Raw genomic sequence first — 27,129 nt, forward strand, 5'->3', positions numbered from 1 at the left:
TTACAAGTTAATACAATGACATGAAATTTTATTGGCTTCCTACCTAGGTTACCTGCAGATTTTAATCTATAGGAGCGTCTAGGTCAAATTTTAACAAAAAGCAGCCTTTTCTGAGGTGTTTAAAAACATAAATGTTTATTCCTATCCATATATAATTTAAAAATGTGATTTGATGATCTATTTATAAACTTGTATTTCTTAAACATTTATCAGAACTTTGAGGGGTCAGTAGAGGTGTTCTTGATCTAAACTGAGGTTTTTGAGATGGAGAGTATAAAATGGTTTGTTGGTCATTGATGACAATAGTTCCCAGTATTGTAGACATTTCTTCTCCATTTAGTGAGATAGGGTTAACTTTGTTTCTTGTCTAGTTTCGGGTCCTGGGATATATCAGAAAAGTGGAGATGTCTTATTTATTAGGCAAATTATTCTCCATCCTGAGCATGCACAAATCTTCATTCCTTTTGAGTCTCTAACAGAAAGATGGTAGTGTGGTAAACACAGAAGCAGTCCTTACTATCACTTTCCTCTAAGATGGGTGATACCAGTCACTTCATAACCTTCAGTTTGAGAAAGCATAAGAGTAGAGTTAAAAAAAGGCACTGTTGTATTACAAAAACAAAAACGGCATCTTTCCATACTAACTACCCCCTGCAGATTACACATCGACCCTATCATCAGTCTGCTAAAGTAGAAATGGAGAATGAGATAAATCCTCAATTATTTTAAAGTGCATTTGTTTCACTGGAGCCTTTCAAATTTTTCGTGTGTGTGTGTGTGTGTGTGTGTGTGTGTGTGAGAGAGAGAGAGAGAGAGAGAGAGGGAGAGAGAAGAGACTAAAGACTTCCTTGATGCAGCAAGTGTACTGAAAATATAAAAATATGTTTGATAAATATTTAAACATAGCACCAGACTATGATTTTTCTTCATGCACACCTTTATGTCTGACTTTTGAAAGGTCTTTAGACACAATTTTTTAAAAATGATAGTTTCAGAGTCTTCTACAATGCCTTCATGGTGGGTCGATTTCCATATAGGTCTTCCATAGTAACATATCTTCATCCCAGTTAACCAACCATAAGAGAAAGAATGTAATCTTCTGCCTCCCCTCTGTGGGCAGAGTGGACAGTAGAGTCAGAAAACATCGGTTCCAATTTGTGTCTACAATTTGATGACTTGAGTGATGCTGGGCCTCTAGGAACTTTAGAAGGTTCACTAGAAAAACCGAGATAATAGCTACCACATTATATAGTCGAGAGGGTTACCTGAGCTCACAAACGAAGTTCTCTATAGACAGCAAACGGAATGCAAACGTGAGCCACACTTTATATTTCTAAGCAGCTGAATCCCTGATACAGCCCTGGATTTACAAGAAAGTGGGGGAAAATGTCAACCCAGTGAGGTCACTCCCTCTGGCCGGGCCCTACAATTCTTTGGCACCTGAAGGGCTGTGCTCTGTACACTCGGAAAAGCCTCGGCACCCCGACTTGGCACAATGGCGCCCTTAGGCTCCTGCTCACTCAAGCAGCGGGGAACTTTTCGTAGCTCCTCTAAACCATGGGAGCGTTTTCGCCCAGCTCTCTCCACAGACCTCGCCAAACGTCTCCTCCCAAGGCCTCACCCAGGGAGACATCTCGCATCCACAATTACTCGACGCTTGCTACGCTCCCCGCGTAGGTGGGGAGAAAGGCGTGGCTTCGCTTTTATAAGCCTTGCCAGCCAATGAGCGTGCTGCCTCTCTTCCGGTCGGCGAGCCAACCAATCCGAGCAAGTCGGTGTAACCTTCGGCTCTACTCGGCTCTTTTCGCTGATGCGGGCAGCTCGAGTGGCCGCCGCCGCTAGAAAGACGCTTTCCTTTTTAATTTTTTTTCCAAGCGTTCACTTCCGGGTCCGGCGCCGATCCGGATGCCCGAGGCAGAAGGATGTTTGACCTCCGGATAAGCGAGGCGCCGCTGTGCATTCATTCCCAGCTGCATTGGTGGCGACAGCCGCGGCCCGGGCGGCGACTCTCCGGCCAGAGGCGGCGGTAGGACGCACCGGCAGTAGTGCGGCGACCGAGTCCGAGCTGCGTTATCTCCCTCGCTTGTTCCTTCCCCCCTACCTCACTCGCTCCCTCCCTGCGTGCCTCGCTTTCCTCCTCCGGCCGCCGGCGGGTGCGATGTGCCGCCGCCGCTGCCCCAGCCGCCGCTGACTGACGGACCGGGGGGCGCCGCCCGCGCCCGGGACCGACCCGCCACTTGCGGCCGCGCCTTTGAGGTAAATCCCCGTTCGCGTTGGCGCCTGGCCGGGAGGCCCCGGCCCGGCGGCTGCCTCGGCGCGGCCGCGGCGCCTTCCTCCCCGGGTGGGGCTGGGCGGACTGGGGTCCCGGGCTGGGTGGGGTGGGGTGCGGCGGGGGCGGTGCCGCCGGCGGGGGCCCCGGGGAGGGGTGGGCGAGGACCCGGGCAGGCGGCGCGGAGGCGCGGGCTGGAGGCGGCCGCAGTCGTGGCCGGGGGGCGAGGGCGCCTTGGGCTCGCTGAGCAGGGAGGGGGCCGCGGGCGGCTGGCCGGGCTGGCCGCAGAAGTTGCCCGAGTGGTGCGGAGCGAGTGGGGACGGCGGGGAGGTGGGCGAGCTGGGAAAAGGCAGAGGCTTTTGGGGGGAGGGTTGAGAGGTCGGGAGTGCAGCCCCCAGCGCCCCGCGATTGTGTCCAGACAATTCCCTTTGGAGCGGGGATTTTAGGCAGGCCCTTCGGAGTGGGGATTTTAGGCAGGAGGGAGGGAGCCGTCTGTCGGCTGGAGGAGGTGTCAGGGGTCAGCATTCATTTCTGGGAGAAACTTCCCGATGGGGTATTTGTTTTAAGGGGGGGTAGGGATTTACCTATTCGATAGAGCTTTTGACTTAGCTCAGAACTTATCCAAGGCATTAGTCGGGGGCTCAAAATTACTCTGATGGTTACTGTTAGGGTGCTGCTTTGTTTGTTTCTCCCACTTGCAAAGGGGAAGTGACCCACAGGAGCGTCGGCTCTCTTGGTCCACAGCCCCCGCGTTTCTTTTCTGCGGGGTGGTGATGGAGATGTGTGTTTGCTCCTGGGGTGAGGGTAGTTAGGCCTGTGTTACGATCATTCCAGTTCTCCCAGGGAAGGAGGAAAAGTTAATGGGTGGGAGTGTGTGTGGGAGATGGCTACTGTTGCTACTCTGTGCGAATTAGTTTTAACTCTGTTGTAATGAGTACCAAGGCTGGTCAGCAAGTGACCCTTTTTTAACCTTTGGTTTTAGAACATCGACTTTAATTGGAGAATTAAAAACCTACTGATTTTTAATAAGTTAAGGAAAGAAGTTAGTACTTATTTCTTTTACGTTTGCAATTACTTCTTGTATAGGAATGACATTTGCCCACAGATAGTAAAAGAGGTTAAACTATATCTGAGTTGGAATACTTTTTAAAATTAAAAATATTAATTAGTAAAACCATGTATATATTTTTGAAGAATATTTGCTTTCCCTGTAAATAAGCAGATTGTGAAAGAAAAATATCACAGAAGTTATAAGATGTGAGGCCAGTTTAAGAAAACATTTCCCACCAAAAATCAGATCTGGTTTGTGACATTCTTAATAACTTTTTTGGCAGAGAGGAGTGGAGAGTTGTGTTTAGTGTATTTTGTAATTATTCCCAAACTTTGGTCCAACTGTATTCTGAGTTAAGATCAATTATTTTCTTATTTTATATACATTAGCCTTTATAGTTGCACAAAAGATGAAAATCATATTTATGGGAATTGGAAGAAAGGTGTAATAAGATAAATTGCGTGGCTTTGGTATAGATTTGTAGCAGAGTGTACAGACACTTTTGCATTCAGGGTGCTTGCATTTCTGAATAAGCCTCAGGTATAAGGAGTAAGTAGTTCTTATTAGAACGGGGGGACAGAAAGTTTAATTTTGATGTTGATATGTATGAGACTTTTGGGGGAATCTTGGAAAATGATTATCTTTTCTGATGGTTTATTGTGCTCACTGACCTCTTCTGCCATTCATCAACTTAAAAACTAATGCATTGTATAATTATTGACATTTTCATTGTTAGATTTGCAAGCATTAACTATTAACAAAATCTTCAGCACACAGAAGTCACTTATTCCTTCAAATAAAAGAACTAGGATTAGAACAAAGGAATAGTTTAGTTCAACCTGAACCTTTACTTTGTGTAGGGGACTTTTACTATGTGGTGAGGGTGGAAGAGTGGTAGAAACATGAGGAGGACTAAGACCCAGGACTAAGACCTTTAAGGGAGAAGCAGACATGCACAGAAATAATTGCAACACAGGACTCCTGTGGGGTTTATTAGAAATGTATGGAAGCATGCGTGTGTGTGTGTGTGTGTGTGTGTGTGTGTGTGTGTGAGTGTGAGTGTGTGAGTGTGATACCAATTTTGACTGGGGAATTATAAACGAGGTTAGAGCTGGTAATACTCCATTTGGGGCTTAAAATATTTTAATGGTCAAAATGGGTCGGTGTGTGTGTGGGGTGGTGTGGGTAGTTTTGTAGGTGAAGGGAGCAGTTGAGAACCGGCTTGCTGGTTTGCTATCATGGGGCCTGTTGAGCTGGACCTAAGGCTGCTGTGCCAGGAGGTCTCTGTGGGAATAGAAGCTGTAAAATTAGGTGGGGATCAGTCAGTCCATGGACATCTAGAATGCCTTGTATTTAAAAGTGAGTCAGTTTAAGGTATGAAGGTCCAAGTGTATAGATTCTATGCTGATAGCAAGTAGGTAGGCAAATAAGGCTAGTAAGTTTAAAGGAAACAAATTAGAATAGTCAGTTTGTTATCATTCATGCTAATGGAGGAAAGCAGAAGAGTATATAATCGAAAACAGTTCCTGCATGGTTTTGTCATATTTCTTTGCTTGCCTTTGGATATGAGTGTGTGGTAACCTGGTAATTGGTTTTATATGAAATAAATCTAGATTTTAAACATATGACTTGGGAAGAAATGGGAATCTTTTCCTTTTCTTCTCTGGGTGCCCTCTGTAATCCCCTTCATGCTGGGAATAGACCATCGTTCTGGTGTGGTTTATTGGTTCAGATTTTTTCAGAATGGAACAAGTAGTTGTTTAGTTTCAAAGGGCTTTCCAAAAGGATGTATCAAACTAAATAGTGGGAATCTGAAACAATAAATAACAAAATACAGGTCATTGGATAGTTATATTATTGTTAATACACTTTAAGGTGAGATTTGCTATGGATAAAGTGAAATGTGAAGAATCTACATAGGAAGAGAATTGACTATACCAGTAAGATGACAACATGAGAGACTTCCACAGTTATGGATAAATATATACAGGGTTTTTAGTCATCTTAAATATTGACGACTCTAAAAAAATTTAATCCCAAACTTAATCATTATCAAAGGAGTGCTTAGAAAAATATCACCCTTATGACGCCATTGTTTAATCATCTAGTCATGTAACAGGGGAGATTGTTTGATAGTTTTTTACTGACTATTCCCCTCTTAGTGTTCAATAAGGATTTACATTATAACTGAATTTGTATCTTGAACCTCCCGATAATAACATTACCTATTACAATTTATTAAGTGCCCACTTGGTCTGAGGACCATAAATGATAACTGTTAAGATGACTCTGTGAGTTAGGTGGTGTAAGCCTTGCCTTTGACAGTAGGAGGCAGAGTTTTCTAGAATTTAAGCAACCTGTTTAAGATATATCTTGGAAGTAGCAGAGTGCATATTTAAATCTTTTTCTTTTTTTTTCCTGACTTCACAGTCTTAGACCAATGATGTCTTCTCTAATCTTCCATATTCTTCCTTTTTGTCTTTTCTCATGCAGTTGGCACTTAGTGGTATTGATTAATGTTGTTAGTATGTGTTTGGGTGTTTGTTCTTTAAGATATAATTTCTTTGGAAATGGCGGTTTTGGGATATCTGTAGTTCTCTACTAGTAGTGACTCTCTAGGAGCAGAAGATACGGTTCTAGTAACGTAAGCTACCTCAGTATCATTTTTGTGCTGATCTGTAGGAAAGAACCACACATGAGGTTGTTAATGTGTGGAAATCAAGTGTGTATTGTCTATTAATGTGAAGTGACTTTGGAGAGCCTCTGAACTAGTCAGAAAACATGGAATGGGACAGATAATCGGGGATAGGTAAGTTTTAGAGACACAGTGGAGACTCCTGTTAGCCATGTTTTTTCTAACTCCCTTCTCAAAGCTGAGATTTAGGAACTATAAATGTTTGGGTTTCCTTCTATAATGGGACCTATGGAAGGTGCATAGTGATTTGTTCTTAAACTCTCTTATATTATGTTCTCTCCTTCTACTCCCTGCCAATCATCCTAGTTCTGAGGAAGAATTCTTAACAGTGAACTTGAAGTACTTGTGTATTTGGTAGATAAGACACACATTTTGATCATTTTCTTTACTAATGATATATCACATAGTTATAATGTAATTAAATGAAAATCTATAGCTAAAACCAATGTCCACATGACTATATCATGTCCACATTTTTTATAGCGTTTACTGTAATTAGTAAAATCTCATGATGTATATACTCTTTTTCTTAAACACAAATTTCTAATGCTTTCTTCTTCAGTGAGGTAATGCAGATTTTAACTGTATTCAAATTTATTACATATATTTAGTTGATTTTGTGTTGAACTACTTTCCTTAGCTGATAGCTACGTTGGAAAAACAAGGGGGCAGGGGAGAGGGTTTCTCTGCCATTATATTCTTCATTCCGATTGAGGAAATTCATATAAAGTGCCATGATGTGATGCCTGGCACATAGCAGGCACTATGCAGATATTCTCTTAAATTTAGGAGTTGCTGATATATATGAGTTGTCAGAGTGTTGATTGGTGCGTAGAATGAGCAAAGACTTTTGGGGATAGCCTATTACAGGAGAATCTCTGAGCTCACCTCTCTTTAACCCACTCAAAAGATTAAGTTATACTCTTCATTCATTTACTACTTGATGTCCATGCTACATTAAATGGCAGTAGACTACCCTCTAGTTTGTTCTTGAACTTTTATTCCCACCGGTTATTGTATACTGTGTATACCTACCAAGAATCATTTGTCAGTGTACCCAGCAAATTGTTAATGGCAGTTGTACTTGTTGTAATTACATAGTTTAATGAGATGTTATTCAGTGAACTATGAAGGCGAAAAGGTGTTTGTATGAGAGCCAGTGGCTGCTTTGGAAACAGGTGAGTAGCTGAAGTCACTTCCAGTTAAAATCGGTGTAGGTGAAATTAAATGACTAGGGAAAAAACCCTAAAAGTTGTAGATTTTGCAATAAGATGCTGCAATAAAATTGCTTATAAGTGTTTGTGAGATGTCTTTCCATGTTTAAGAAACTAGAAATCACAGGTGATGTACTATGGGTGTGGTTTTTGCAAGAAAGATAAAGTAGAACTGTAATCCATGGACTCATGCTTGAAGGAAAGACCTTGGCCCTGCATTAAAAGACTGTCTTGTGGGCTTCCCTGGTGGTGTAGTGGTTGAGGGTCCGCCTGCCGATGCGGGGGACGTGGGTTCGTGCCCCGTTCCGGGAGGATACCACGTGCCGCGGAGCGGCTGGGCCCGTGGGCCGTGGCCGCTGGGCCTGCGCGTCCGGAGCCTGTGCTCCGCAACGGGAGAGGCCACAATAGTGAGAGGCCCGCGTACCGCAAAAAAAAAAAAAAAAAAAGACTGTCTTGTGATTGTATATTTTGGTGTTTTAGTTGCATTAAAATGTTTCAGGTAGATTCTTTTATGATTCCCCTTTTAAACTAAGTTATGAACTGTTGGTTAATAATAGTATATTAAAGGGGTATCTACTTCTAAAGTAACACCTAGTTTATAATCTCTCATAGAGATTTGTTTAACAGCATCCTCTTTTAAAAAAGAGAAATACTGGTATTCCTGAACATACAGTCATTCATATGTTAGGGGGAATTGTTTAATTATTAGGTCACATGGTTCCCACATGTTTCCTGATAGGATCCCTCGTCTGATTTCGTATGTTACCTTTCAGCTTTTATTACAGCATCAGGGTTGGAGAGAGCCTTCTTGTAATTCCACCATCTCCTCAACCTGAGTAGGGACTGCAGGAGTGAATTGGTAGAGGAAATTGTCCTTTGGAAGAGGAAATGCCATACCCAGGAGCAGTTGAGCTTGGTGCAAAGGGTGCTGGTCTAACAGCTTACAGTAACTACTTGCCTTTCTCGTCTAGCTCAGCCCAAAGGCAAAGGAAAGCTTATAGGTGTTGAAAAAGGAGGTCGAAGTTGGAGAAGGAAAGGTAGATGGGGTATACTCTTTATCTTGGTGTCACCACATTACAACACCTGAAATGCAGTAGCTGAAATGGAATGCTGAACTATGAAGGCAGGGTTAGTTTTTCAGAGCTTTGGTTAGCCTCTGTGAAATTTACTTGGCTCTGCTTTCCCATGTGTGTTGGATTCATCCTCAGACTGGTAGCAAGATCCTGGTGCACTGGCCAGGACATCTTTTGCGCAAGCCTACCAACATATTTTCCCCTTCATGTTTTATTGATCAGAATTAGGTCACACTTCCAAACCAGTTATGACAAGGGGGACAGGGTTATCATAGTGAGTTTCTACCAGTCAGGATATATACCCTTGCAACTGGCGATGGGGTCATATTTCCCCGAGTTACATGGTGGAGGGAGGATATTTTAAAAAATTGTGGGAAGGAGGAATATAGGGGAAACGGATGTTAGAGAGGCAATCAATAGTGACCACCACATCTACACATCTGCTTGTTTTAAGGAAGAAAATAAATAATGCATCTAAATGCACTTTGAACTTTAAAGTGTACAAATGTAACGGATGAAAGATTAGAAGGCTGCTTCTATGTGACTATCTTAAATATGCTCAGGTATGAATATTTTAGGAACTGAAAACACTGCTAGTTTTCTTATTGACTAACTTTGAGTCAGTAAAATCAGTTAAAGATTATACTTTTTTTCATGGAACTCATAAAGCTATTTTAACTTTAAATTAAACATTTGTACTTGTAAACTTATTTAAATTTTTTCTGTGTTGCTACCCTCCTTGGACAAAACTTGTCCACATCTTTGATCTCATCATATTTCTTTGTCATACCTGGAGGAGAATAGATGCCTTGAGGAAATTGGAATTTATCAGTCAGAGAAATGGTTTATTTTGAATCAAGGAATCTGATTGAGGTAGGAGGGAAAGGTGTTACATATCTTAAATACAGCAAAAAAATAAAAAATAAATAAAAATTGTGGGGGCTGGGGAGAATCACAGACTTTTAGAATTGAAATGAATTGTGGGAAGGTTGAGTGAAATGCTTAAGTCACACACCTGGTTGGTAGAACTCTCCTATCCTCATTGATAGTGTAGTGCTCTTTCTGACCAAAAAGTGGGAGGCCATGAAAAGTTTTGTCTACTTTGCAGTTTTGCTCAGGACCATGGGCTAGTTATGTAAAGCAGTCAGCCAAGTACCTTTAATACAGATATCTGGGTTCTCAGGGTTTGGAAATTTGTAGCCAGAGTTGGTGTGTGTGTGTGTCTGTGTGTGTACGTGTTTAAGTAAAACAAGCAAACAGATAAATCTTTTAATCTTCTCTCAAGCAGTCGACAAAAACAGCATGCATACACACACACAGACACACACACACACACACCCTGGACTGCTGAAACGAAAATGCAGAAGCAGAATGAGTGCTTGGAACAATTCATATATTTTTATTTTCAAGAAAGTTGATATCTTAAAGATTTCTTTGTTTTCAGTATATGTAAAAGAAAATTGTGTGTGTGTGTGTATGGGGACATATATGGAGATACATGTATGTATAAATACATAATTAATATACAGAATTAATTGTTGTAATTCTAATTGTTGCAGTGTTGTTATAAATATACAGAGTAAATCCATCCATCCCCTGGAAGGATATTTACGTTAATGACAGATATTTATAGATTTGGAATGATTTTTATTTTTATACTTTTTATACTTCTCTGTAGTGTTTGGATTTTCAGCTATGATTATGCATTATTTTTACCATTGGGAAAAAATATTACTTTTTTTTTTTTTTTGAGGGAAGAAAATAAAATTCTGGGGTGGAATGTTTTCTACCAACCTAGAATTTAACATATAATTCCGCTTTCATTGTATATTACCTTAAATAGAGTGTGCCTTGAATGCGCTGATACTTTTAATAGTATTTATTTTAAAAATTGGACTTATTACAAATTATATATCTTAAAATTTTAAGTTGAGGGGCTTCCCTGGTGGTGCAGAGGTTGAGAGTCCGCCTGCCGATGCAGGGGACACGGGTTCGTGCCCCGGTCCGGGGAGATCCCACATGCCGCGGAGCGGCTGGGCCCGTGAGCCATGGCCGCTGAGCCTGCGCGTCCGGAGCCTGTGCTCCGCAACGGGAGAGGCCACAGCAGTGAGAGGCCCAAGTACCGCAAAAAAAAAAAAAAAAAAAAAAAAAAAAAAAAAATTTAAGTTGTAATTGGCCGTATGATACCATTTGATACAAGTATATTTTATGAAAGTGGACTTCTGAATTTTTCTAATTATTAATTTATCTATTTTTTTAACTTGTTTGGTTTTGACTTCAAGTGGTATACTTGGCAAGGTATCAGAGTATGATATATTGGAGTCAAAGTTATAGTCAGAGTTTCCTGTAGTAAAAAGGGAAGTGAAAATGTTTTTTTTCCCTTACATCCAGTCTGTGTTATGTTTATTTTCTATTTCTGTGAAATACTTATTATATATTCTAGCAATGAATACTTTCAAATGGCAGGCAAATATAGTAGGTAATGTTATAGGGAGAGAAAATTCCCATAAGACTCTTCCACTAGTCTAACGGTGTGTGTACACATGGCTATAAGGCCTTTTCATAAAATCCTAATTTGGTGTGCAAAAATAACCTAGTATTGTTTTGGAGGTGAAACTAGTAGGTATCAGTTGTTGATGACATTTGAAAAAGAAACTGGTATTTGTAGATGCATATTTTTGTAAAACATTATTTTATTTTCTCCTTTTGTTCCAAGGATCTGAAAACAACATGAACACCGCCACCCCCCCACCCCCCAAAAGAAGTGTAAATCTTAAAGATGTGGAATCTTGTAATGCCAGTTTTTATTTTAAAAAGTGGTAGATTATTTACTGAGCTCTTTTTCTATCATATGAGTGTCGGCATATTATGGCTAATATTTCTTTATATATTTGGGATTCTGAAAATGTTTGTAGTTAAATCAAAATGTAATCAGCTCTTTAAACGCATTCTCTTGAGTATTTTCTGATAGTCTGTTGGAAGTTGATAACTGGAATGTGTATTGTGTGTTTATTGTATATTGTTAATCTAAATACTCTACTAATGAAGGCTATTTTTTGAAGGCTGATTGAAAAATAAAATTCTGAGCACTGGGAATGAGAATTTCAAATAAGTTAAAATAAATTTTACCATACCCACTTTAAAAAAAATCTTCCAACTGAAAATTAGTAAAATTTTTTCTGTGACAGAGTAAACGAGAGAACAAAATTGGGCAATTTTAATGACAGTGCTTTCAATCCTTGCTGTAGGGCTGGGAGTGCTAACTTACTAGTAGATGAGAAAAAAGGATTTGTGGAGAAGGCAGCTTGGACCAGTGGTTCTCAGCCCTGACTTCACATTAACATTTTCTGGGGAGCTTGAAAAAATTACAGGTATTGGGATTCTACCCATGCTACTTTATATTTGAATCTGGGGATGGGGCCAAGGCATTGATCTATTTTAGGATTTCTACAGGTGATTCCAGTGCGCTTCAGGGTTGAAAATGACTGATTTCTCCTTCTTTTTATACACATCTCTTAGCTTTTTTTGAAAAAACGTCTTCCTTTTACTTTCAAATTCTCTTTTTAATCAGAGATGGAGGTGTGAAGATGAGATAGAAATGCATAGAAAATATATGCAAGAGGACCAGGTTAATGAAATGACTTCTCTTCAGGGTTTCATACTCAGAATGCTTAGTGAAGACACTATTTATTCCTTGTTCATTAGCAGCTTTTGAATAGTGTAGCACCAAAACTAGAAGTTTGGAAAATTTGTTAAAGGGAAATTTATCTAGAATAAATTAAGGTACCAATTCAGATGCCCCTAGAAATCTTAAGAAACCTAAGTGATGAAAGCAATCCTATCTTTAAAGTTAGTATAAGAATGTTGCTCATCAAAATTTGATTGGTTTTAGTTATCATATTTTATTAGTTATATTTATCATATTTGCAGTATCATTGAGTTGTATTTTTCATGGAACGTAAGGATGGAAGGGGCCTTAATGGTTGTTTAGTATAACTGTATTTCTACCGCTTTACTCTCTTTTTTTTTTTTTTTTTTTGTGGTATGCGGGCCTCTCACTGTTGTGGCCTCTCCCGTTGCGGAGCACAGGCTCCGGACGCGCAGGCTCAGCAGCCATGGCTCACGGGCCCAGCCGCTCCATGGCATGTGGGATCTTCCTGGACCGGGGCACGAACCCGTGTCCCCTGCTTCGGCAGGCGGACTCTCAACCACTGCGCCACCAGGGAAGCCCTTTACTCTCTTTTATACCGTTGTTGATGAGGTACTGTCTCTGTTTTTCCCCTCGGTAGAAATAGTTTAGTAATTAAGTTATAGTATATTGTGCGTGTAGTATATTGTTTATATTGTATGTAATCAGTAAATATATACATATAAATGCACTATGATAATAGGGTTTTATGATTATTGTGTCTTATCATTTATGGCAAATCAGGGTCCATGGTAACTTATTTGCTGCTGCTTCCTAGGTCAGGAACACTCTTACATTTTTCTTGTGACAACATAAGAGCAAGCCATTTTATGAGTTCAATGCATTAAATTCCATTCAATGAACATTTTTTGCATGGTGGCAAAATTGGATTTGCATTTCTTCTATAAATTTCAAGGGTTAGATTTCTGTAAACTGCCCTGATAGGAGAATTTGTGTTAGAGAAATTTAAGGGTGGATAGAGTGTAGAGGGCATATTATGTGTGAACCATTGGGAGACTTTTAGAATTATTTTGAGTTCATCAAACTACTACAATAAAAGCACATGATAAAGAGGTTACCAGTTACATTTTGCACATATAATTAGTAATAGAGTAATGGGTACTGTTCTATAGGACCACAATTCCTCATCAACAATTCTGACATCTAAAATGCTCTGAAAACCAAAATTCTTTTTTTGTATGTTTGGCACAAATTGGTTTTCTTCACAAAACCTGTTGTGAACTGTTTGTCTTTATTTCATGTATTTGTAGGTTTCACTGCAGAAATAGTAAATGTTTAATCATAGTGTGCTGTTCCAGACTTCTCTGTGCCATTACAGCTTTCTCTATGGGTGTTAAAAAGTATATGGTGTTTACACACTGTATCACCTGTCAGAAATGCCCTGAAAGGGCTTCCCTGCTGGCGCAGTGGTTGAGAGTCCGCCTGCTGATGCAGGGGACAAGGGTTCGTGCCCCGGTCCAGGAAGATCCCACGTGCCGCGGAGCGGCTGGGCCCGTGAGCCATGGCCGCTGAGCCTGCGCATCCGGAGCCTGTGTTCCGCAATGGGAGAGGCCACAACAGTGAGAGGCCCGCATACTGCAAAAAAAAAAAAAAAAAAAAAAGCCCTGAAATTCTGAATTGCAAAATGTTTAACTGCAGGAGCTTTGGAAAAGGAACTGTGGAACTGCATTAATTTGCTTCTGCCATTTATTTCTTGATAGAAACTACTCAGCATCTTAGTCCTCTGAGATGGAGTTTGAGTAAGATCCTGGTAAATTTCTTTTGCTTTTTACTCTTGTAAATATGTATATACCAAGAGGCACTTTATTTTAATCTGTGTTTATTTCTTTAGCAGTTGAAAGTTTTTCTGGTTTTTTGATACTGGGTCTTGTGGGGCCCACTGTGGTCCCAGAAGCATTGTGTAATTAGGATTCTTGAGATGGAAAATGTTTAGGGTAACTTTGGCATAGCTGAGTATTCATCACACTCTCTTTAGTCCTTGGGGTTATGTAATTTTACCTCTGTACATGGTAACTTCATGCCACAACACCTGCAGGCAGCCCTCTTTTTACATATCTTGGCTTCCTTTTTCATAACAAAGAAGAGGTGTGGTTGCAGTGCCTCTATTTTAGTTTCCTTAAACTTCCTTAATTTGTTTTTAAGAGTTCACTGCAAAAACCTTTATACCTACTCAGGCTTCTTTTTTTTCCCCATCCTGTCTGTTTCTTTTTCTCTTTTTCTTTTCTTTATTACTTCCCTGCCCCCACCCCCTTTAAAATAATATTCCTCAGCCAGAGAAGTTCATACTTATGGTATTCTGTATCAGAAAAATATTTGCTGGAAAGGTGACAGAAGTAAATCTGCATATTCTGGTATTTCTCTAAAGAGGACCTTTTGTAGGGGAGTGATTATTGTACTGCTTGTGCAGTGATAGTGTTCTGTGTATGTGGTTTTTGCTTTCTTTCCATCCTTAAATACTGAAGGGTAATGGGGTCGTGAGCACTGTGGTACATGTATTTTTGTGTTTACTAAGATTCCAGGCACTTTAAGGTATAGATCCTAATGGGAAATTTAGACCTTATGTGGTTAGGTTATGTGCACTTGCTATGTGCTCTGAAAGCACTATAATTCTCTTGTAGGACAAATTATACCTTGTATTATTGTTTGTTTAAGCTATGTGATGGCCAGAATTACAGTGGTCTTATTTGTATTTCCTGTGTTTGATACATAATAGACCTCTAATGATTACTAATTTGTTGAATGAATAGATTAATCATTTCATCTTTATTAGGGAGAATTTTAACATGGAAGAACCTTGATTAAATGCCTCCTGAGGCACCATGCTCATCCCAAACCAATTTAGTTTGCATCATCACAGCTGTATGAGACAAATTTCAAACACATAAATTGGGCCTAATTTAAATAAAAGAATAAACACAAGCCTGTGACTTATTTACTCAGGCTTAAAAGTAGAGAAACACATTCTAGAAAGATTTCTGAAATGAAATGCATTCATGGGCTATGTATTTAGTTAGAGGAAATATCTAGAGGAAATATTCTATTTTTTTGAGCATTTCAGTTAACTGTGATTGTATTGTAAGATTTTTTTATATTAAAGTTTTTCTTTTTTTTGTTTCTAACGCAGCAAAATTCATTCCCCCTCACAATCAAATTAGAAAACAATTTCATCACCTTAAAATATTCCCTCATGCTGCTCCTTTGTAGCCAACCCCTTTTCCCACTCTGGCCCCTAACAACCACTACTCTATCTTATAATTTTGCCAGATATCATATAACTTATAGGAATAATGAATCATGAATATAATATAAATTATAGGAATCATGTGGTATGTATAGCCTTTTGAATCTGTCTTCTTCCACTGTGCAGAATGCATTTGAGATTAATCCATGTTGTAGTGTGTATCAGTACTTTTTTTTTTTGCTGAGCAGTATTCCATTATATGGATGTACTTCAGCATGTTTATCCATTCACCAGTTGAAGTATTTGTTTCTAGTTTTTGTGATAATGAATAAAGCTGCCACAAACCTTTGGGTGCAGTTTTTGTTTTGTGTGTGAATCTGAGTTTTCATTTCTCTTGGGGAAGTTTTTAGGGGAATTGTTAGGTCATATGGCAAGTGTGTGTTTAACTTTATAACAAACTGTCAAACTGTTTTCTAAAGCAGCTGTACCATTTTGCATTCCCACCAGTAATGTGGGAGAGTTCTAGTAATAAGCAGTTTGTAAAATTTAAATTGGCTCTATTGAATTACTTTTTAGTAATTCGTTGGTTTGATTGCACAGCAGAATATCTTGACAATAATATTAGTTCTGAACATGATATTTTTATAGCTGTAGATCTGTCAGACAGAGATGTAATTTAGGGGAGCCTCACTTTTCAGTGAATGCAGTCTTCCATATGCTTTGGAACTGTTCTTTCTTGCTGATCATGCAGCCCTGAGCTTTGTAAGAAAAACTAGGCCTTAACTAACCCTGGTTCATATTGGGGATTCAGGTGCCTTTGGATCAATTCTGTGTTATCTGTCTTCAGGTTTACAGCACTTACTTTGGATTCTTGTCATTTGGACTGGGCAGAAGGAAATCCTTCCTGTGGAGAAGTGGTTGGACTTTCAGCTTATTTTTGTCACCTGTTGTGTGTTTCATTCCAGTTTTGTAGAAGTCAACTTGCTTATTCATGGTTTACTGTCAATCATACTATTCAGTCCTTTCTATGTTGAGAGTTGACAATATTAGCTTCATAACTGAAATTTCCAAATGCTAATACCCTTGAATGACTGTTTTAAGTCTGTGGCCTTTGCGTATACTAGACTGTTGTTTGTAATTATGTATTTTTATAAATTAGGAAATAAGCATTGTAGTTAAGAAGAAAGGATATAACTTTGTTATGAGAACCATGCATGAAACAGCTACTGAGGTTCCTGAAGTATTTTCTCATTTATCTGGCATTATTAGGGAACAACCTGTTAGATACATTAGGACCTTGAATTTATACTTAAATATTTTCTTATTTAAATTTTTTTAAATGGTAAACTTTACAGGGTAGTACTGTTTTCTCAGTGTTTTCTCAACATACCAGATCTTGCTGATGCAGGGCTCTCATTCTGAACATCAGTTATAAAGTATGCTATTATGCATAGATGTCTATGAATTTATTGAAGTCTATAAGGTTGTTTTCTGCCTGTTCTCTCATGTTTTTACTGTTCACCTCATATTTTCTCTTTTGATTTCCAGTGTAAACTTGTTAGAATTATATTAAAATTAAAATGGAGTTTAGGGGCTCTTATTTAATGAACAGAATATGCATTTTGTGACCTCCTTTAGTGAATTTATTTCTTCTGATTCATAGCTCTTGGAAAGTTGAAATTACAGTATAAATGACCTTTGATTTGTGAGGTGTTATTCCACTTGCTTGTAGTATCTCTCAGACCTATAAATTGCTGCCTGCCCGCCCATACCTTTTTCTTTCCTCCTTTATTTGGAAAAGAGATGATCATATAAATTAACATTCTTAAATTTTTAAGAGAGTTCATTTGTTCATTCATTCATTTACTTGTTTCTTCAACAAAGTTTTAACCAGTGTCTGCTGTGTGCTATGTATTATAACAGATAATGGGGAGACAGAGTCAAATAAATTATGATCCCTGTCCTTGAGGACATCAGATTAAAAAATGGGCTATCTTAAAATTAAAGAGTAAAAGCATTGTCCCCTGTCTTCCCTGTAAATTGGTTGTGAGATGTAGAGATTTGATCAGATTCAGTTTCAATTTTTTTCTTCCATCAGGAAGATCAAAGGTTGTTTTTTCTTTTTGTGATGTTAGTGGCAATTGATGATCCTTGCCTAGTTCCATTAATTCCTTAGGAGTTGCATAATGATGAGATTTGAATTCTGTCATTTCTTACTTTATTAGACTGGAATACATTTAAAGAAAAAATTTCCCTTCATCGATTAGCATTGATTGGTATTATTCCCAGATTCTATATTTGCACATTTGTCTACTTGCTAAAATTTATTTGTAACCCCCAAATCAGTATCCCTTGTGCTTTGCCATTCATGAGCTTGGGTAGAGTGGCAAAAACTTTGAGTCACTGGAGGGGCATGTTCCCAGCTGAAGTCAAACTAGGTGTTCTGCTGTCTTGTTTTGCTTTTAAGGCCTATTTAGTGCTTTTGGGGTGATTTTACTGTTTAAATTGGCCCCCAAATGTAGTGCTGCACTGCTGCCTAGTGTTCCTAAACCCAAAAAGGCTGTGATATGCCCTATGGAGAAAATACATTAGATGAGCTTAGTTCAGGCATGAGTTACAGTGCTGTTGGCTGTGAGTTCAGTGTTAATGACTCAACAATATGCAGCTGACCCTTGAACAACAGGGATATGAAGCATGTGGGTCCACTAATATACTGGGATTATATTCATTATTAGTACTGCAGTACTATACGATGTCCAGTTGGTTGAATCTGCAGGTGCGGAACCACGGATCGGGTGAGGGAGGGACTGTGTATATGGAGGGCCACCCACGAGTTATATGTGAATTTTCAACTGCGTGAAGGGCAGGTGCCCCACTCCTGTGTTGTTCAAAGGTCAGCTGTATATTAAATAAGTTGTCTTTAAACAGAATCACACATAAAACAAGGATATGTATTGATCAGTTGATGAAAATGTTATGACCAGAGGATTGTAGGAACCTAACCCTGTATTTTTCGTAGGAGCAATGGTTCAGTGTTTTCAACCTTTATAAAACGTTAACTACTGTGAATCAACTGTTTTTGGTTTTGCTGAGGTACAGAAGAATATCCTTTTTTAACTGATGTAAAAAATATACAACAGAAAGTTGTAAGTCATGGAAGTAGAGAGTCATTAAGAGGCTTGGTGAGACCTTTTCTGGGGAAGTTCATTGCTTCTTGGGTCATTTCTGTGCCTGGTACAGGGTAAATACTCAATAAGTATTTGTTGGATGTAAGTAAGTGCCGCCAAATAGAACATGATTTTCCTTGAAAGCTTGGAGTTTAAATTTAATATCATTCCTGTGATTGGGATTTGCAGTCAAGTTTGTGCTTAGAGGTAGTGAGATACCTACTCTTAGAGATTGATATTGGGAATATTTCAGTAATGTAAATTTAGTATGATGTCTACTTGATTTTTGATTTCCATCATGTAGGAGATGAGGGTGATCTATGCTTCTCTCGTATTTATAATAAGTGCTTAAGGGGCTGGACATTTTCAAATTAAACATTCCCTTCTCTTCCAAATATTGAGACTCATTAGCTATGATAAGGGACATTACCAATGGGAGTATAAAGTCACCTGGAAATTGAAAAGAGGAGGCACAAAAAGACATTTTGAGGACCAATGAAACAGTCATATCCTAGTTACTAGAGAATAGTCAGACCTGGATAATTAGAAAATTTACTTAGTTAGACTTTCAGTAATATTTGTGTATGTTAAGAAAGTTTAGCTTTTAATACAATTTCCTATATAAAATTGACATAGTTATAACTGATTATAATATGGTATGTTTTGCTATTCCTTTGCTATTATGTATTATACAGTAGCTTTCAAACTTAGAAATGTTTTTGACTACAACTCATTGAAATACATTTACCACAACTTGCAGAAATATATTTTACATTGTGACCTAGTGATACTTACGTATTCATATAAAGAACCCAAACACAATCTCACTAAACACACTGTTCTTACTACATTTATGCACTCCATTTTCTTTCTTTTTTTGATACTATTTTATTTAAAAAACTGTTGCTTAAGACCCATTAAGTTGGTTTACAGACCCAATAATGGGTCATAGTCCACATGTTGGAGAACAACACTGCTTTCTTAGTAGGAATATACAAGGGACATCACTGAAATCAGGTTTCAAAAATGTAAAGTGTTGTAGATGATAGTTACTAAACATTTCTGAGACAAAATAAGTTTCCCTAGTATGTAATTAGAAAAATTGATCTCCATTTTTGACATTACAGTTAATGATTTAGCTTTTAAAAATAAGTGTTTAGCCTTTTCTTAGACAACCAGAGTTGAGCTCATGCCAGAAACCAGTAACTGGGACACTTGCTGCTGATAGAAGCATGTGATGTAACGGCTAGCCATCACATCACAAATATCCTTACTCATTTAAATTTTGGAGAAGCTTGTAGACATGTAGTGTCATTTTTATAGAGACTGCATAAGGCATTTGAAACACCGAATGGCTCATTTAGTGTATTAAAAATGGATTTTTAAATTTAAGATAACAAGGCAGTGAGAAATCAATGCTGAGGCAAGTAACTTGTGAAAAAAATTAATTTAAAAATTTTCATTCCTTGTGATTTTCTATTTACAAAGGACACTGAATAGCATGCTGAACATGAAAAGATACCTATAGAAACTTTTAATATCACAGGTACATGAAACAATTCTATATTGATTGCAATAATATTTTGGAAGATAGGTAGAGTACTAATAATTATTTTAAAAAATTTAGAACTGCTCATTAATGTTTACTTGAAAGCTTTAGCTAGCTGTGGTGGAGGTAGAACATACATACTAATATGTTCTCAGACTACTTTGATTTATCTAGTTGCAACTTCGAGGAGGTCAGTTGGCTCTGTAATGTCCTAAATTATTGGGCCACGCAGATTAGAGAATCTGATTTTCTGTTTTCTGTTTTGAAGATTCATCAGTGATCATCAAATTAGAAGTATGCCTGTGGCCTACATTTCTACTCATGTATAATCAGATTATATCTAATGTTTTCTGTATTTAGCAGCTCATTTTTATCTTTATTAGTGGATGATACTCCATCAAAATTGTAATTGTTTATGAAAGCAAAGTAATTGATTACTTTAGATAGGATAGATGAATAGATTATTCATCTATTCTCGAGGATAATTTGAAAATTCATCCTTTTGATCAATTATGTCTTTTTAATATAGATATTTAAGTAAGTCAGTGTGCTGAGAATTATGATAGAATCAAACATAATTTAAAATATTTTGTTACCATTTGTGTGCATTCATGTCAGTTTAATCACATTAAATACATGTTTATTCTTTTTGGTTGTGTATAATGTTTAAGGTTTCAGTTAAAGAGGTAATATCTCTTATAAAAATTAAAATATCCTTAAGCCCTGTAAATCACTACTTTGTGTTATAAGAAATTGTAAGCCAGGCATATTTCTATGAAACTGTCTTTTCTCAATAGTTTTTATTTCTATGGTTGTCTAATTTTTAAGTTTTCAAGCTGTATTTTTCTATTCTCTTCCTTGTAATTTTTGAATTTAAAGCTTCTGAGAGAAATTTTCAGTTATTACTATTGACTGAATCTGTAGATATAATACAATACTAAGATTAATTGTGGGCTTTTTATCAACTGGTATAATTTTCATGGACACTCTGAATCTTACCTACTCATATTTCTGTTTTTGCTTCTCTACTAGAAAGTGGAAAAATTAAGTATGGGTGCTGAACTGCATGTTATCCATTTCCTGTTAGTATTACATAGTTTTATTTCTAATATTATTTTACTTCCCTCCTGATTTCTTTACTTAAAACTGTTCTCAGTCTTTTGGTAGTGTGTGTGTATTGTAAACTGCCCTATATACTTTTCTATAACAAGATTGGCTTTTAAATTAAGTACAGATGTTATTTAATTTTAGGATACATTGTTTCTAAGAATATATTTATAAAGTAATACAGTGAGAAAATAACAGTTTACTTTTCAGTGGTTCTTAACTTTTTTAGCGTCATACAATCTGGTGAAAGCTATGGATTCTCTCTTAAGAAAATGCTTAGGAGGTCCATGGATTTCAGGTTAAGAACTCTATACCTGTCTTTAGTATTGGTGGACTCTGTTATCATGCAAAGCAAAAGTAGGGCAAATCAAATCAAAACAAAAACTATAGTTCATGGAAGTGCTTAATACTTTACTATTCAATTATTTGAAATATTCTTATCAAGTTTTGACAGTATTTTTTAGTTATTTATTTTAGGGTGAAAGTTACCTGTTCATAGTAGAGTTAATCTTTTTATTAAGTTAATGCTTATATATGGTAGAATATTAAAATAATACAGAAATAGTCTCTTGCCTCATGTCTTTGAATTTTTCAGTAGATGAAACCACTTTTTTTTTCCTTGAGGAAATATTAAAAGCCTGTCATTAGATGATAAAAGAAGAAAAGAACACTACTTTGAATAGGACCATTTAATCAGGATCCTAGATAGAAGAAAATTTGATGTTTAAAGGATGGGTCATTTTGATATTTTTCAGAGTACTCTAAAGTGAAAAGGAATTTATTGTTTTCACAAACTTTAATATTTAAGTATATAGATTGTAAACTCTCCCGTGTCTAGTTCTAGATTCCTTCCTCTCTCCCAAACTCCATATCTAAACTGTCTCTAAGACTGAGCATGTTTGAAACCACTTTTAATTACTTCACTTTTAAATGCTTCAGGTGGTTACTAACATAACTTAAAATAAGGTGCATACAGTGTTCTCTTTGATTCTGTGTCAAGTTTTGCATTCTTTTTTTTAAACTAATTTTAACTTTATTTTTCCAGCTTTTTTGAGGCAAATAAAATTGTATCTATTAAAAGTGTACACTGTGATGTTTTGGTGTATGTATGCATTGTGAAATCATTATCAATATCAAGTTAATTAACACATCCATTATGTCACATGGTTACCTTTTTCCCCCCCCATGGTTAGAACAGTTAAGATCTACTCTGTTAGCAAACTTAAAGTATACAATACAGTATTATTTACTACAGTCATCAGGCCAAACATTAGATCCTCAGAACTTATTTTTTTATAACTGAATGTTTGTATCCTTTGATCAGCATCTTCCATTTCTCCCAGCCCCTGGCAACCACCCTTCTACTCCCTGTTTCTATGAGTTTGACTTTTTTGTTTTTTTTTTTATGATTCCAGAAACAAGTGATGCCATACAGTATCTTGTCTTTCTCTGGCTTATTTCACTTAGCATAATGCCTTCCAGGTTCATCCATGTTATTACAGTGGCAGGACTTCCTTTTTTTTATGACTGAATAATATTCCATTGAATAGACCATATTGTCTTTATCCATTCATCCTTTTTCATCATTGCTTTGGCTATTTGGGGTCTTTTGTGTTTCTATCTGAATTTTTTTCTATTTCTGTGGGAAAAAAGCCATTGGAGTTTTAAGGATTTCATTGAATCTGTTGATCACTTCTGGTAATATAGACATTTTAACAATATTAGGTCGTCGAATACAAGAACGTGGGATATCTTTTGATGTAGTTGTGCCTTTTTCAGTTTCTTTCATTAATGTCTTACAGTTTTGAATGTAAAGGTCTTTCACTCTTTGATTAACTTTATTCCTAAGTATTTTATTCTTTTTCATAAGATTGTAAATGGGATGGCTTTCATAATTTCTCTTTCAGAGAATTCATTGTTAGCGTATGGAAATGCGACTGAGTTTTGTATGTTGATTGTGTATCCTATAACCTTTACTGAATTTGTGTATTATATCTAATAGCTTTTTGGTAGAGTCTTTGGAAACATATTGTACCAAAACTTACGGGATGAAGCAAAAGCAGTTCCAAGAGGGACATTTATAGCAGTATATGCCTACATTAAGAAAAAAACAAAGGCCTCAAATAAACAAACCTAACTTTACACCTCAAGGAACAAGAAAAAGAAGAACAAACTAAGCCAAAAGTTAGAAGGAAGGAAGGAAAGAACAAAGATCAGAGCAAAAATCAATGAAATAGAGCCTAGAAAAACAATAGAAAAGATGAATGAAACAGATTTTTTCTTAAAAGATAAAATTGTCAAACTCTTAGCTAGACTAAGGAAAAAGAGAGAAGACTCAAATAAAATCAGAAATAAAAGAGGAGATATTACACCTGATGCCACAGAAATACAAAGGATCCTAAGAGACTACTGTGAGTAATTAGATGCCAACAAATTGGATAATCTGGAAGAAACAGATAAAGTCATAGAAACATACAACCTACCAAGACTGAATCAGGAAGAAACAAAATCTGAATAGACCTGTAATTGCTAAGGAGATTGAAACAGTAATCAAAAATCTTCTAACTAACAAAAGCCCAGGACCAGATGGCTTTAGTGGTGAATTCTACCAAACATTTAAGAAGTAACATCAGTTTCACTCAGACTCTTCCAAAAAATTGAAGAGGAGGGAACACTTTCAGACTTATTTCTCGAGGCCAGTATTATCCTGATACCATAGCCAGATAAGGGCATTACAAGAAGAGAATATTACAGGCCAATATCCCTGATGAATATATATGCAGAAATTCTCAATAAAGTATAAACAACGTGAATTTAACAGAACATCTGAAAGATTATACACCATGATCAAGTGGGATTCATCCCTGGGATGCAAGGATGATTCAACATACACAAATCAATAAATGTTATACATGACATTAATATAATGAAGGATAAAAATTGTGTGATCATCTTAATAGGTGCGTAAAAAGCATTTGACAAAATTCAGTATCCCTTTATGATAGAACTCTTAACAAATTAGGTATAGAAGGAATGTATCTCGACATAATAAAAGGCCACATGTGACAAGTCTACAGCTAACATCTTACTTAATGGTGACAGGTTGAAAGCTTTTCCTCTAAGATCAGGAACATACAAGGATTTCCACTCTCACCACTTCTGTTGAATATAATATGGGGAATCCTAGCTAGTGCAATTCAGCAAGAAAAAGAAAGGTACCCAAATTGGAAAGGAAAAAGTAAAATTGTCTATGTTTGCAGATGCATTATCTTTTGTCTACTGAGGGATGAGATTTTAGCTCACATACTACCTCTTCCCCTTCTGTGTTTAAACGTTTGGATGGTTATTATGTTTACTTCATCTTTTGCTCACCTTTTTTTTGTTGTTGTTTTAGCAAATTTTACATTATCTCATTAATCTGAATTTAGTAAGGTGCAGATGTTCATATCCCTGCCCTTCCCTCTACCTCTTCTACTCCTCCTTAACAGCTGAGTGTCTGTCATTTGTAGTGTTATTTTAACACTGTTAAGGTTGGAAACATTTATATTTTCTTCAATAACATTTATCTTGTTTTTTGGGGGGATAAGATTGATTCTAAAAGCTGAAAATCAATTAACCTTGCTTACACTTTTAGGACTTACAGTAGAATGCCAGGGTTAGTTTTGTTTCTAGATTAGCCCTCTGGGCCGTTTTTGCTATAACTCAGGAAAAATTTCTTTTTCTTAACTTCCTCTGTCCTTCATATTAATTTCTCTTATTATTTGGAAGTTGGAGGTATTGGATTGCTTCTTTCTGTCTCTTTTCCTTTATTTTTTGTTTCTTTATATTTTTGTTTCACATAATAGGATTGTTCCCCACCTTGTCTTTGATTATTCCATATAATATAGCATTATTTTCTTATTCTGTGTATATATTATTGTCCTTCTCAAAAGTGTCTGAGGATTTTTTTTTAAGTTTTCATATTTTTTAAAATTTGCTTTTTTGTGGGTATTTTTCTTGCATATTGTTACCTTTCTTCATAAATCTAGCGATTCTTGATTGTCAGTTCATACGTGTGAAGGAGTGATAGGTTGATATTTCTGCGTAAATGGCTTGGGTTTTCTTTGCCGTTCTATTTGCTTTGCTGTTTTTTTCTTTATCAATCTCTTGAATCTTATTTACACAGATGGGGCTTATTGATTGGCACATTCCACATCAGGTATGCACTCAGGGAATTAGTTTTTAGGCAAAGAGTTCTTTAAAATGTCAGATGGGAACAGGTTTTATTCTGTGATGCCAGCAAATACTCCCCCCCCCCCTTCTTTGGAACTTCCTTTGATTTCTTTAGAGATTTATTTTTCTTTTTGTTTTGTGTTGTTCTTTTACATAGGAGACAGTAACAACAGTTAGTAGCAATTATCCACCTCCCCCATTTTGTCCCTGCCTCCCTTCCCTTTTTCACTCCTGCTTATTACCTTTTCACCTAACTTCCTTTAGGAAGCCTTTTGGAAGTCTGTTTGGCAGATCAGTTCCTTACTCTGCTGTGGTCTTCTCCAGCACTTAGTTTGAGCATTAGCTTCCTTCATTGCTTCATCTGTCAGTATATGCTTCTGGGCTTCCCTGGTGGCGCAGTGGTTAGGAATCCGCCTGCTAATGCAGGGGACATGGGTTCGAGCCCTGGTCTGGGAAGATCCCACGTGCCGTGGAGCAACTAAGCCCTGGTCCGGGAAGATCCCACATGCCGTGGAGCAACTAAGCCCGTGTGCCACAACTACCGAGCCTGCGCCCTAGAGCCTGCGAGCCACAACTACTGAAGCCCGCGCGCCTAGAGCCCGTGCTCAGCAACAAGAGAAGCCACTGCAGTGAGAAGCCCGTGCACTGCAACAAAGAGTAGCCCCCGCTCACTGCAACTAGAGAAAGCCTGTGTGCAGCAACGAAGACCCAATGCAGCCAAAAAAATAAATAAATAAATTTATTTATTTAAAAAAAATATATACTTTTCTTCCCATCTTCCAAAAGTTTTTTTAATATTTCTTGTCTCACTTTAAGCCTTCTTATTGATAGGGAAATACAAAGTTGCAGTTGTTAACTCAAAAAAATCTAATATCACCACAGGAGGGTGTATCATAGTAAGAAAACACATTGCGGTTTTGTGGGTTAATGTTTCTTTTGCTGTTGTGTATGTATATTGTCTTTTTGTTCATAAATGTCTCAGAGCCCTGTGCACATGCACGGGGCTTATTGACTGGTGAGTACCCCCTCCCATCTCCTTTGTTGGCTCAAATTAGGATCTGGCGACGCTGAGGTATTGTAGAGAGAGACAGTATAGGCTGGCAAGAAGGGACAGAGTGATGCTGCTGATCCAGAGAGAAAGGCACAGTTCAGACTTTGGGAGGTCAGAGAATTAGCAAAACCATCACCAGAGGTAAAGTGGGTAAGAATATGAACTCAGGAGTCTGACTCTTTGTAGTCATATTCTCACTATACCATTTACTGACTTTATGATGCAGGTCAAGTTGTGTAACTTCTCTAAATTTTAGTTTCCTTATTGGTAAAAATAGGGATTGAAATAGTACCTTATAACTGTGAGAACTGATGAGTTAATCTATTTAAAATACTTAGCACAGTAAGTGCTCAGCAAATGGCAACTAGAGAGATTTTACGTAAAATCCAGGTTTCTGGATTTTCTACAAAAATTTGAACATCTGGGCCTCCCTGGTGGCGCAGTGGTTGAGAGTCCACCTGCCGACGCAGGGGACACAGGTTCGTGCCCCGGTCCGGGAAGATCCCACATGCCGCGGAGCGGCTGGGCCCATGAGCCATGGCCTCTGAGCCTACGCATCCAGAGCCTGTGCTCTGCAACGGGAGAGGCCACAACAGTGAGAGGCTTGCGTACCACAAAAAAAAAAAAAAAAAAAAATTGAACATCTGATGTTCCTGAATGGCAGCAATTGTTTACAGCTGAGTAGTAGGTGCCTGTTTTAATTGGGGTATTTGCTTTCCAGTTTGCCATACCCCCAGTACTCCTTATTGTCTCATACTCAGTTTGATTCACTCTCTTTATGTTACCTTCCTCGTCTTTTTGGGCATTTGGATTTGTGACTTCTGATGTACTGGTATTAGCTGTAGCTGAAA

The 27,129-nt window shown here is 37.7% G+C and overlaps 1 protein-coding gene across 10 annotated transcripts in view; it reads left to right on the forward strand.

Annotated features, from left to right (window-relative positions):
• The first annotated feature begins 1,742 nt into the window (after positions 1–1,742).
• The window catches only part of CSNK1G3 (casein kinase 1 gamma 3), a 156,673-nt gene continuing 131,286 nt past the window's right edge, over positions 1,743–27,129 (forward strand). For all 10 annotated transcript variants that reach the window (XR_013827476.1, XR_013827477.1, XR_013827478.1 and 7 more), the window contains exon 1: positions 1,743–2,256. The gene's annotated coding sequence lies outside the window, so the exon portion shown is untranslated. The remainder of the gene's footprint in view (positions 2,257–27,129) is intronic.

This window comes from Stenella coeruleoalba (genome assembly GCF_951394435.1).
Source record: "Stenella coeruleoalba genome assembly, chromosome: 3".
NCBI classification, from domain to species: domain Eukaryota; kingdom Metazoa; phylum Chordata; class Mammalia; order Artiodactyla; family Delphinidae; genus Stenella; species Stenella coeruleoalba.